The sequence below is a fragment of the Tetranychus urticae genome, chromosome 1, assembly GCF_039701765.1.
Source record: "Tetranychus urticae isolate SD_2017Ah chromosome 1, NJAU_TeUrti_SD_1.0, whole genome shotgun sequence".
Taxonomy (NCBI): Eukaryota; Metazoa; Arthropoda; class Arachnida; order Trombidiformes; family Tetranychidae; genus Tetranychus; species Tetranychus urticae.
The window spans coordinates 30,184,818-30,197,384 of record NC_142958.1 but is presented as its reverse complement, the minus strand read 5'-3'; positions in this window follow the sequence as shown (position 1 = coordinate 30,197,384).

Here is a 12,567-nt window from a genome sequence, read left to right as displayed (position 1 = left end):
CTCATAAACAATTAATCTGATTATTGAAGGTAAATTTATTGTTTGAACTCTTTTTGTTTGCCTGTGTAAAGCAAATTTTGCCCAATTTTAAAAGTACTTTTCCAATCACCATTTACATATTTTCATTATTAGGATATCAACAAGTTTCAAGTTGCATTCAAATTTCGCCATTATTGGGCTAATTGAAGTAAAGTGCCCAATTTAATATTCAAATGTTTTCATCGATTTCATCTTTTAGTTGGTCGGAAATCAGCTAATTTGAATTGGAATTTTTTTCTTCGCTTAAAATTCTAAGTTTTTCGCTACACTGCAGCTCGAATGATGGGCTGATGGGTGAGTGTGATCAGATTAAATCATAGAAAGTTTACTAAAATTTTAGTAACGATCACCCTTTTTATTGCTGGTTTCTGAGTAAACTGAGTTCAGTTAACACTAATTGAACGATTCAAGATTTGAGCTTCCAGTAAGTTTGTCCCAAACTGCCAAACTATCTCCATCCAGTAGATGAATTTATAACTGACAGTGATTATGCACAAGACTAGATGGCGCAACTTTACAGTCAATGAACTTTTCTTAACCGTTTTAAAATTTCGGTAGTGCTCAAAAATGCTTCATGCTGGAGATGAAAAAAATAAGCAAGCAGGAAATTAGTTGAAATCAGAATTATCTAAACTTTTAAGACTACTGCAATTGCACTCAACCAAAAAATCAAAGGTATATTAAAACCTGGAACTCAAGAATTAAGGAAAAAAAATTGGTAAAATTATTGAATGTTTTAACCTTGAATTATCGTCATAATTGAATAAATTGGAAAAACTGAAAGTGTAAATTACTCGGATTGAGTTAGCTTGCAATATTTGCAAAATATTGAACAACTTGACATGGATGAAAAAAGGTGCTTACATTTCATTTTTGCTCTTCATCAACTTGCATCATGAGATCATTATTGAATGAATGTATTTTGGGTTTCATCTTTTAAAGTTTTTAATGAACTCTGTTTAATGAAACTGAATATGAATCAAAACTTTAATGGCAAATAATGTTCATGTTAACAGGTTTCCATCTGCAAATCAATCGTTTTATATCATTTTAAATGATTAATTAATGACATTTTATCAAATTCAAAATGACTAATTCTTTGTGTTTCATTCAGACAAAAATGAGAAAAGGTTTGTTTAGAAAAGAAAAATTTTTGGAAAATTCTCATTGATTGCATGATGAAGCACCGAAAATGAATGACAAAGCATGTGAGCTATTCTGAATCTTAGACAACATTTCTGTTTGTATGATTTCATTACTTTACATACTTATCTCAACTTTCCTCTTGTGGTGAACCATTCACTATCCAGCTATTAGTCATGTTGGCTAGATTGAAAAATACTGGGGTCATGAATTTTGGCAGTTTGAAATTGTTTGAGATTCAACCTCTTAATACTGAATCCATTTTCAACCTTTTTAGAACTTTGACTATTTAATACCCAATATTACAATATTGCATCGCATAAAGAATTGATGCTTTCAAACGATTTCAAATGCATTTAACTGTGATCTAGGTAAACGTCGATTAGTAATTTAGCCAAATATTAATACATTATACAGGTACCCATTTAATTAGCGCATCCGAAACACGCAGCGAATTTAAATTATAGATAGAGCTATTTGTCAGCTGAATCCAAATTTAGTTAAAGAAAAAAGGTTAATCTCAAATCAAGCCAAATTAGCTAAAAATTTAACTTCTAACACTTCTGTGGTTTTCTATTGTAATCTAATTGAAGATTTTACAGAGATAAGAAAAATTGAAAACATCAAAAGTTCAACGCTTAACAAATCTTTTGCTTTCTCGACAATAGCGTTTAGTCTTATCCACAAGGGGAAAGAAAAATAAGAGTGAAAGTACGAGTAAGCTTAACCCTTTTTCACTCTCATTAGAGACAACGGAAAAAGTTTTCCTCGAGAACCGTTCGTTAACAATTAACCGCAAAGCACTAGTTTCTCCCTCGCTGGACTTACTTATCTCACCCCTTAACACCTAGCACTCCACATTGTCCTTTCTTGTGGAACAGTTACTTTTCAAATTTTCTTCAAATTTTCTTAACTCCCAAGAGTTCTCCCCAAATCGTTTTTCTGATTTCAATTTCAAATTCAATCTTAATTCTCAATTCAATTTCAATGCAAGTTTCATTCCGCTTTTCAATTATTCAAACTTTATATTTAACTCTTTAAATTTTTCTTTCCGTTGTCTCAAATACTGTACGAACCTGTTCTATTCCCTTACTCCATTGCAGTTTATGCTTTAAACTAGACAACCATAAGACTAAGTGTGAAAACTGTTCCTTTTGCTTCAAAAACACACACCCTAGGAAAAACTGTCCAGAACTAATTAAAAGAGTAGGACAGGTTACTCTATAAATCCAGCCTGTTATCAGACCTGTTGTTGCACGGAGAGAAGAAAGAAAACAATATCGACGAAAATTATGAGAAGAATTCACTGGTAATATCTGGTATAAAATACCTGGGAAATATGACTCAAACATGCTGCAAATTAGTGAAATAGTAATTAGTACAAAAATAGAACCAATCTGTTCCCCTTGCTCACCTACTTTATCGCTAGATATGGAAGCAAATGGTAGTACAGGAGTTGAAAACATCCACTAAATGGTTTGGAAATATAATTAGAATTCATACAATTTATTTTGCCGGAGTAAAGTGAGAAAATTCATTTTACTCAAACACCAAAATTACAGGACTACAACCTATCGATATTGCAAACTGGCTACCTTTGCATCACGTCCGTTCCACTGTCCTTAACATAACAAGAGCTAAACGAGTTATCATTCAAGGAGATGGTGATTTAAGATCGTTAAAATTTACTTCAATTGACCTGATGGATAACAAGATTATCTAGATTGACTTGCAATCCTTATGGTTTTTTGTGCTTCCACCTTTCCCTACCTTTTGAATGTAGGGAAAGGCTACAATTGGTGAAATTTTGATGGCTCCGACATTTTGCGAGGGCAAGATTTTCTCCCTCATGTTGCATAAAATGGCCGACATTTCTTTGTTTGCGGTGCGAATTAACCACCTGCGGAAGCCCTTGTTGATTTAAAGTCAAAACTCCATTATGACTATTGGTTTATATTTACGATATGTGTAATCTTAACTGTTTCGTTTTACCTAACCCGTGAATATCAACTGTTCTGTCTACCTAACCTGTGAATCTCAGCTATTAATCATTTACAATGTATTGAGTCCTATCATTGGTTAAATTTTAACAACGGTTCCATTCTGACTACCCTGTTCATAAGTGCAACCGTGCTCAACTCGCAAACTGATTTGTATTTGAACTTTTTTGTGTATTTTATTATTGGAATCTTGTTTACCAAAGCCTTGCACCACCTCTACGTCTTTTTGGAAGGATGATACTTAAATCTTGAGAGTTTTTTGAGACTTAGTTTCGCTTTAAATTTCGCTTTCGCCGGAAATCTTTTTCATCCTCATCCATTCCTCTGCTTACTTCCTGAATGCGTTCAAAACTTTGCATTCAAAGACGATTACCCATTCTGTCAACCCACTTCTTCCAAACAATTAACTTAATCCTACATTAAGTTTTTGTACACTTGTTGTTGTTGTTTGTGTACACACGCGAAGTTGTTCAGAATCTTTTCCACCTAATGCTAACATGAAAAGAAATGCAGGTCAGGTTTATTCCTTGAAGAATTTGATTTCAATATCAAGTTACCTTTCGTTTCAACTCAGGTTAGAAAAGAGCTATTCAAAGCCCCAAAAAGGGCAGTTAACTTTTTGGCAACTCATTTGAAAACTGGGCAGGATGAGCCTCTGTTAAATCAAATGAAATCAATCCCTCAAATTCATTGGCAACTTTTTCAATCTCGATCCATTGTAGCAAATATAATCTAAGAGCCGTTATGGCTTCAACAACTGGAGAGTGAGGAATCGCATTCAAGGTATAACCAGAGAACCACAAGAATGAAATTGCATGCAAGTTCATTGGATGCTCTAAATACGGCGCATAGAAATTAGTAATTTTTCTCATTTTTTAGTGCAATTGTTTAATCTCCATTCGAGTAAGGCCTAAATTAATTAGTTGATTGATGAGACCATATCCAATGATAACCTTAGCACAAGCCAGATATTTCAAGACTTGATCTCGAACGACAGCTAAGTTTCTTGCAAACTTCAAATCCCAAACTTTCAAACCATGAAATCTCGTGTCAGCAAACTCGATCTTTTTGTATCTAACGAAAGTCTCATAAACGACTTCGCAATTCCCATCAACAATCGTAATCCAACAAGGTCTTGGACGAACTGGTTTATCTTCTTTGATTCCACAGAAGAACATGTTGATTGAGAAAATTAAATGTTTGTCCAAACAATTAGCAGAAAGTTCCTCAATTACTTTGAGCTGGTCTTCCATCATTGGTGGAATGTTAGCCTTTGGACGTTTTGCAAGTGATTTCTCATTCTAATTGTATTGTCAATTGTCTTCTGTTTCTGAGAAGGTTCAGCAGCTTGATTCAAATTGATTCAAATGGATTTGATGGAGTTGATTTCAAAGGATCACACAAGTCACCAGTTAGCTTATAAAAGCTTGTCGAGTCAAAGTTAATTTGATGAGACCCAAAGTCTATCTCACGCACTTGAGATTTTGATGAAACTTTCGACTTAACGAAAAACTTATTTAAATAAGAATCAAAATAACTATGAAAACAAATGTTTCGATAAGTTTGGGCTTGTCTATCTGATTTAAAAGATTCTGATCCAAGTGATCCTTTCCTTAACCCAATTGCTATTCATTCCCTAGCAAACCTTCGTCTGAACTTTTGGAACAATTATAAACGAGTCAAAGATCCTTCTGAACCTCTTTAACAAACTGGAGACTTCATTCAGAATGGTGTTGGATTCGAACCAGCTGTAGGAAACCGAGTTCCCTCTTCTGACCCTCAAAGATCAATTTTTTTCCATCACCTCAAACAGCTTAAATGCTTCGTATGGCATACTGGCGCATTAAATATTTTAATATTGCATCGCGTTAAGATTGATACTTTCAAACGATTTTAAATGCATTTAACTGTGATCTTGTTAAACCCCGATTTTCAATTTAGTAAAATATTAATCCAATATACAGGTCTGTATTTATTCAGCGCATCCGAAACAATTTAGATTCATTAGTCTATTAGTCTGACTCGTTTTTAAACCTGCAATATTAGTTTGTCATAGCTGCTGTGCAAATTTAGCAAGGTTTAATGAAAAACCGACAATCTTTGGTTAGATGAAAGATGCTGAGGCTCCCAGAAAGCTTTCCAAATCCTTCTCTCTCAGAATAATTTGGATGTCATGTTGAATAGCCCTAAATATTTACACGATGTTCATCAACCTTCACTTCACTTCACTTGTTCACTCTGACGCAAAGAAGACAACTTGAAGGAAAGCCCTTAATAATGGTTGCAGGAGTACACAGCAAACCTAAAAAAATATTTATCTGCCCCTAATATTGTTGGCAGAATTTGGTTTCGATACTAAGATTACAAATGGCAGAGACCGTATTGAAAATATCCTTTGGCGTTTGATAAATTAATACATACTTATGCCAAGCATAGAATTTAGACCCAAGAAATTTAATACAGCATCACATATTCTATAAAGATCTGTGGTAGGACATCTTGATATTAGAAAAGATAAGAACGGAAAGGGCGACAACAGTTTCTGAAAGTTCACGTTCATTGTATTACCTTAAACAATAGTATGAATAGTATAGTATAAACACTACATAAATTACCGATTTACGAAATCAGCACATCTCGAGTTCTATCTGCGTTCCTAATAAAAGAAATTTAATGAAGAAAAAACAAAGCAAACCGATGCAAATGGTTCTGATAAACATATCAAATAGGGAAATAAAAAGCAAACGAAAAAGCAATAAACAGATTTTCATCTGAAACAAAGAAAAGCACTGGTTGATGTTTCTTCTGCGATGGTTCATTTTCCCATCACAACACCGATTTACGCCGTTGATGATGATGTTCAAGTTCCTAAGGGTTGGAGATGAGATAGGTCAATCATTCTTAATGACAGATGGTGTGATCTGGTCGAGCTATCGGATATTAAGCAAGTTTTCTATGGATGAATGATATAATTGGGTATGATTTATACATTATTTATACATTTGTATAGTTAAAACTAAACGATTCACAAGACAGACATTTAATATTGAATATATGATGAATTCAAGTGCTTCATAAGATCATGTTTTCTAATTTGTCAGTCTTATAAATGTTGAATGTTATTTTCAATGAATGTCGAGAGGATTTCACTTTCATGTTGTCAATATAAATTAGCTCAAATTTCCTATTAAATTTATTAATCGTTTTATGTTAATTACTTCATTTAAAACTCGGAAAGATGTTCTGATTTTAAAGTGGTAAGATAGGAAAATCATCCTTGATGACAGATGTTGTGATATGGTCGAGCTATCGGATAGAAAACAAGTTTTTTATGGATGAATTATATAAATGGGTTGGAAGGGAAAATCATCAAATTGACCTGCAGAAACAAAATGCTATAAAAGAAATCAGTGATCACATCATTCTTTTCGAATGCAAATATTATGAATCAGAATACAAAAAATTGTTTATACTTTAAGAGCATGTCATTGGAAGAGTTGGAAAATATTTTTTAATTAGATTGCAACGGATTCAATGAGTATGTGTGATAAAGAGTTTGAAAAAATTCTAGATGGTTTGTTTGAAACATCGTTTATTCAATAAAAAAATTTATTTTTTATCAATTTTGTTTTTTTATAAAAACGAAAAAAAATTCCTTGACTCTTCATTTAGAGTAATTCAGTTGGTAACACTGTTAAAATTGTTGACTTATAGCAAAACTGATGTTGTTTAAAAAGGCTGTCATCATTTATCATTGCGTGATCGGCTCGAAGACTGCTTCAACCTTGCCTCCTAATTTGGTTCTCAATTTCAGACCTGAGAACATAACCAGGATCATTTAGGGATAAAATATTGATTTGTTCAAACCTGTTCTCTGTCTATTTCTAAAACGCAAAGATGACCTACATGCTGGATATTTCCTTGAATAAGATGGGCTACTTACTTTGTATGCACGAAGACAGGTGTTCGATCATGAGGACTTAAGGCAATGGCTGCATGTTTGGGATCTATTATGTTCAAAAACTATGTTCACAAAAATGATACAATTAAAATCCTTGAAAGCTTGCGTATCAATGAATTAATCTGATATTAACTGGTGAGGATCTAATTCTGGAGCATGTTTCCAATATCCTTAAAATATTTGGATAAGGTGGAGGAATTTTATTATCGTAATCAAATGAGTCTGTAACAGGAGCAGAAACTGCAAAATCGTCACATCTATTTAGAAGTTGAATTAAATCTAGATCAATAAAGAGAGGAACTGGGTTCCTAGAGGTCGATGGGCGATTCATAGCATGTTCAGCAACCTAAAAAACCTTTTAATCATTGGTTGCCGAGTAAATTGAGTTCAGTTAGAAACCACTGGGTTTAGTTAACACTAATTAAACGATTCAAGATTCGAGTTTGCAGTGAATTCGTCCAAAGCTGCCACATTATCATTATCCAGTAGGTGAATTTATAACTGACAGTGATTATGCACAAGACTAGATGGCGCAACTTTACAGTCAATGAACTTTTCTTAACCGTTTATAAATTTCGGTAGTGCTCAAAAATGCTGCATGCTCTAAACTTTTAAGACTATTGCAATATAGTGCTGAACCAAAAAAGCAAAGGTATGTTACTAAAACTGGGTCTCATGTTTTAACCTTGAATTATCGTCATTATTGAACAAATTGGAAAAACTGAAAGTGTAAATTACTCGGATTGAGTTAGCTTGCAATATTAGTAAAATATTGAACAACTTATAGTATGGATGATATTGATAAAAATTATGGAGAAAGAGAAAGAAAATATTTTCTTGAATCCAAATTGTATCAAATTTACTCTTTTCTTATTCCACTTTTTACCTGGAAAACTTTTTCACACAAAAGGTACCAAAAGAAGAGGAAAAAAAGTCAATACCTTTGAGTTACTTTTCTCAATAAGGAACCATTTTCAATTTATATCATCATTATTACCATTTTAACTTTGCTACACAAAAGCAAGTAAAATGTGAAAAACTATTAACTAATATTATACAAACTTATATCTTTACATGAGCATCTTTCAAATCTCAACACTTGTAGGGCATAAAGCTTGACAACGAATGAGCTGAGAAAGAAAGTCTGAAAAGAATGAAAAGAAAATGAATTCTCTCCAAGGAATCAAAGAAAATGAGAAATCTTTTTTTTACCTGAATTGAGTAAAGAAAACGGTCGGAGGTTTTTCATGATGGTAACAGCCTGGAGCACAAGGATAGTCGAAGTAATGAAATGGAGCCCAAATAGGGAAGAAAAGTTGACAAAGCGGAGTGAATAAGTTTTGGGTGGAAAGAAAAGAGAAAAGTTGAAAAGTCATGATAAAAATGAATCTATTGGAATCAACGAAAAAAAGGTGCTTACATTTCATTTTTGCTCTTCATTAACTTGCATCATGAGATCATTATTGAATAAATGTATTTTGGGTTTCATCTTTTATCACATTAGTCTGTCAACCGTTGAACCGAATCAATATTTAAAGTTTGTAATGAACTCTGTTTAATGAAACTGAATATGGATCAAAACTTTAATGGCAAATAATGTTCATGTTAACAGGTTTCCATCTGCAAATCAATCGTTTTATATCATTTCTAATGATTTACTAATGACATTTTAGCAAATTCTAGATGGAACCCGATTTTAAATTGGTCAAATATTAATGCATTAAACAAGTTCCCATTCAAACAGTGCATCCGAAACACGCAGCAAATTTGGATTCATTATTGCATGTACATGGCTCTGAATGCAGAAAAATGCTGAGTTAATAAGAGGATTTTAAAGTTTTTTGCAAACTATTTTCGGTCACAGAACTATTTCCTTTTCATTTTCAGATAAATTCAAGGAAAATCAGTTTCTTATTCTAATCAAGAGCACATAATTGAACTGATAAGAAATGGTCACAAGTAATGACCAGAATCGAACATCCAAAGGTTAACTTTACCTTATTATCTTTGATAACATATAATTAATATTTTTCATCGAGCTCTGAATGTTATTAGAGATAATATCACAAACCAGAAAACGTTTGAAGGTTGAAGAGGAAGTATTGTAACTCGAGACTAACAAAGTAAACATTTATTATATAATGGAATCCTGAAGCTCATTCATCACAGCATCAACGAAGATTTAAAAAAATTAAAAAATTGATCGTTGCTGCTCTTATTCACCCATTCCCCATGAAAGACATTATACTTGAAATGAATGAATCGATATTGAAACTAATACTATCTTACTTGCCTATTGACATGAGACAATCATTAATCAAGCTCTAGACTTTGTAACTTGTAAAAAGCCGTGAGTAAAGCCCTTTAAAAGCAACAAAGAAAAAGAAGGAAAAGGAATTAACAAAAAGACAAAAGCAAATTGAATACCGTTTACTTTCAATGCTGCAATCCTTTTTGTGTGACTGGACAATAGCTGGTCACTCTTGCCAACATTTGTCAGTTTCACATTTTCCTTTGTCTCCTCATTTAATATCGTTTTGTTGTGGCAAACGCAAGATTGTTTTTTCCTTTTCATTATTTAACAATAATAAATGTTCCCTACTTGCTTTTTTATTTATTTTGCTCAGAGATGTTTTTTTCTTGATCAATAAAGAGTCAATGTCTTTGAAACGTTTAACTTGTTGACGGAAAAAAATCATTTTTTCTCTCCACTTTTCATCTGATTCATCATTGATTCCCAGTCAGTTCCAGGGAGTGAAGAGAAAATAATCCAGAAATTTTTTCGATTCTTTTGCAACCTTTTCTTCCATCATTAATTAAACTCTTTCTTTACAAAAAGTATTGATGTAATGATGCGAATAAATTGATTAACATAAAATGAAAGATGAGTGCTTGGACCTGCTAACAATTTATACTTAATAAGGTGAGACAAGTTTTGAAGGTTAATTAGTGCTGAGTTGCAAGCTTTACATGATGATGCTTGACAACTTGATCAACATGAGACAAGTTTTGCTCGATAATACAATGTACTACAGTCTAATGAATTGACTTCTCATTGACTCGATTGAGGCACAAAAGGGCGCTCAAAGTGTAAATCAGAAAAACTTGTTTTTTCCAATTTGGCTGATTGAGACTTTTTGCATGGAAAGAGAATATTCAAGGCAATAAAATTTCAAGTATTGACAAGCACAGCTTCTGAAACTACTGATTGTTGAAATTACTTTATTGGTGACATTAAGAGCAAGCAAAAGTCGACTGTTCAAGATAATCAAAGATCATCTTGAAACTTGCAAAGTCACTCTTTTCACTTGAAATTTGAACTCGCTTCTGTTCATTAGTTTCACATTAATATCATGATTATTATTACTTTACCTGATGAGACAATCTTTTATCTTCACTTTTACTCTCACTTTTCATCATCCTTTATTATTTCTATTTTTCTTTTTTCCTTCAACTTTCTCTATCTCTCTCTCTTCAATCGTCATTATCTAAAAGCAACAGATAACCTTTAACAATCCATATATTGATCCACTAAAAGTAAACCTCATAATTGACTATATTGACCCTATCGAGGCCTCCAGTAACTATCATTGAAGATGAACTTTTTGGTTCATCATCATCATGCTTTTTATCGTCATATTTTTACCTACCTTTACCTTTGAGTAAACCTTTTGATGACTCTTTAGGCACTCTCGTATTGTTGCTATTGATCAAATTATTGGCATAAAGCAACTTCAGCATTTTTCATTGCATAATTTTCAATAAACTATCAGAGACATTGAAAGTACCATTATTATTATTATATTGGCTGAATGAATAAAAAGACGAAAAAGGGTTTCGAGGAGGAAAAATCAAATTTTACTCTGTCCAATCAAGCTTATTACTTTTATGTAACAAGAGTAGGTAAAAGGTTAAAAAAAATGCAACGAAATGCATTCAACGGTTTAATTGAGCTTGGAGTGAAATAAGTGCAATAAAATCTACTTTGTAGTTGAATCAGTTTTTTTACTGTGCACTTCTAGTTATTGCATTCATCTTGTTAAACTCATGTTGAGTCAAGTTTTCAATTCAGTAATTGTTGGTGTTGCAAATTGATTGACTCTTGTTAGTAATAATGTTGTAGTGTACATTGGTGAAACCATCAAGGCATAATTCATTTCATCACTCGAAAGAGAAAAATGCACGGAGTTGAATGAAAAAGCAATAGAATGTGCGGCTGAGTGCGTGCTAATTAGAGATAAAGAAACTTTCCTAGCACAATCTTTTTTAATTTCAAACTTGTTCGCAAAAAAAGATTAAGACCTTAATCAAATCAAATTCATTCATAGAAAAAATCGAATAGGTTTCTGAGAAAATCTTCGAGAACTTTCGCAAACTCTTAATCATTAAGCTCATATGATCTACAAAACCATGAAAACAAAGAAATTTCCAAAAAAATGTGTGAATGGTGTCAAAATGTTCCCATGTTATCAAAAACCAAGTATTATATGCAAATTATGTAATATATGCAAATTTGACCAATCACTTCTCTTTTTCACGGGTGAAGCCATTATGATGTCGTTATAACATAGGGAGAATACTACAAGATTGTACAAGATTGACCTTTATTTTGTTCATTGCGACTGCAGATTTGATTCTGCCAAAATAATTCAATTATAACTTTGATTCACTTTGATTTGATTTTGCTTAGTATTGACAAAGTGATAGAAATTCAGGAGATTCTACATTCGTATGTCAACTTATTATCTTCGCCAAAGGTATTTGCTGGGAACAAGATTTTCGAATTTCAATTGAAAACAAAAAGATGCTCAACTGATTTCTAACGAACTAGATCAAATCCTGCAAAAAAAATAATATATTCAAAAATAATGAGAGGAAGACAAAACTCGACCGATTATTTCGATAAACTTATCCAAAAACTGGTGGGATACAAAATTCCGTTGTTTGGATTAATGCCATCCATTACAATATTGACCAAATGGGAACCATTTTTGAAAAAGCCAATCTAAACAAAATTGAATGAAATCCCGAAGTTTAATTGCTAGTTTGCTTGATACTTTTGATAAAATTAATGATACTGTCAAAATAGACTGTTTCTTGTAGTTTTGTCGATACTTTGGTGCCCTGGCGAAATCTTTATGTAATTCTATTTCAGATTGTGTTTATGAAAAATTGTAAATATAGATCTTATCATGTATAACTAAATTCAACTGTCCTTTTTATATGTTATGTTTTTTTATGAAAACATGAGTGGCTTACGATTAATTATTTATTCTCATTGTATCGAGATAATGAGAGCATTTTAGCGAACGTCAAATATCTCCATTCCGGGACGTTATGAAAATTGTTGCCAACATTCGAATGTATAAGTGAAAAAAGGATTTGAATTATGCGGGAAATTGATTTTCAGCTGTGTTTTCTCGT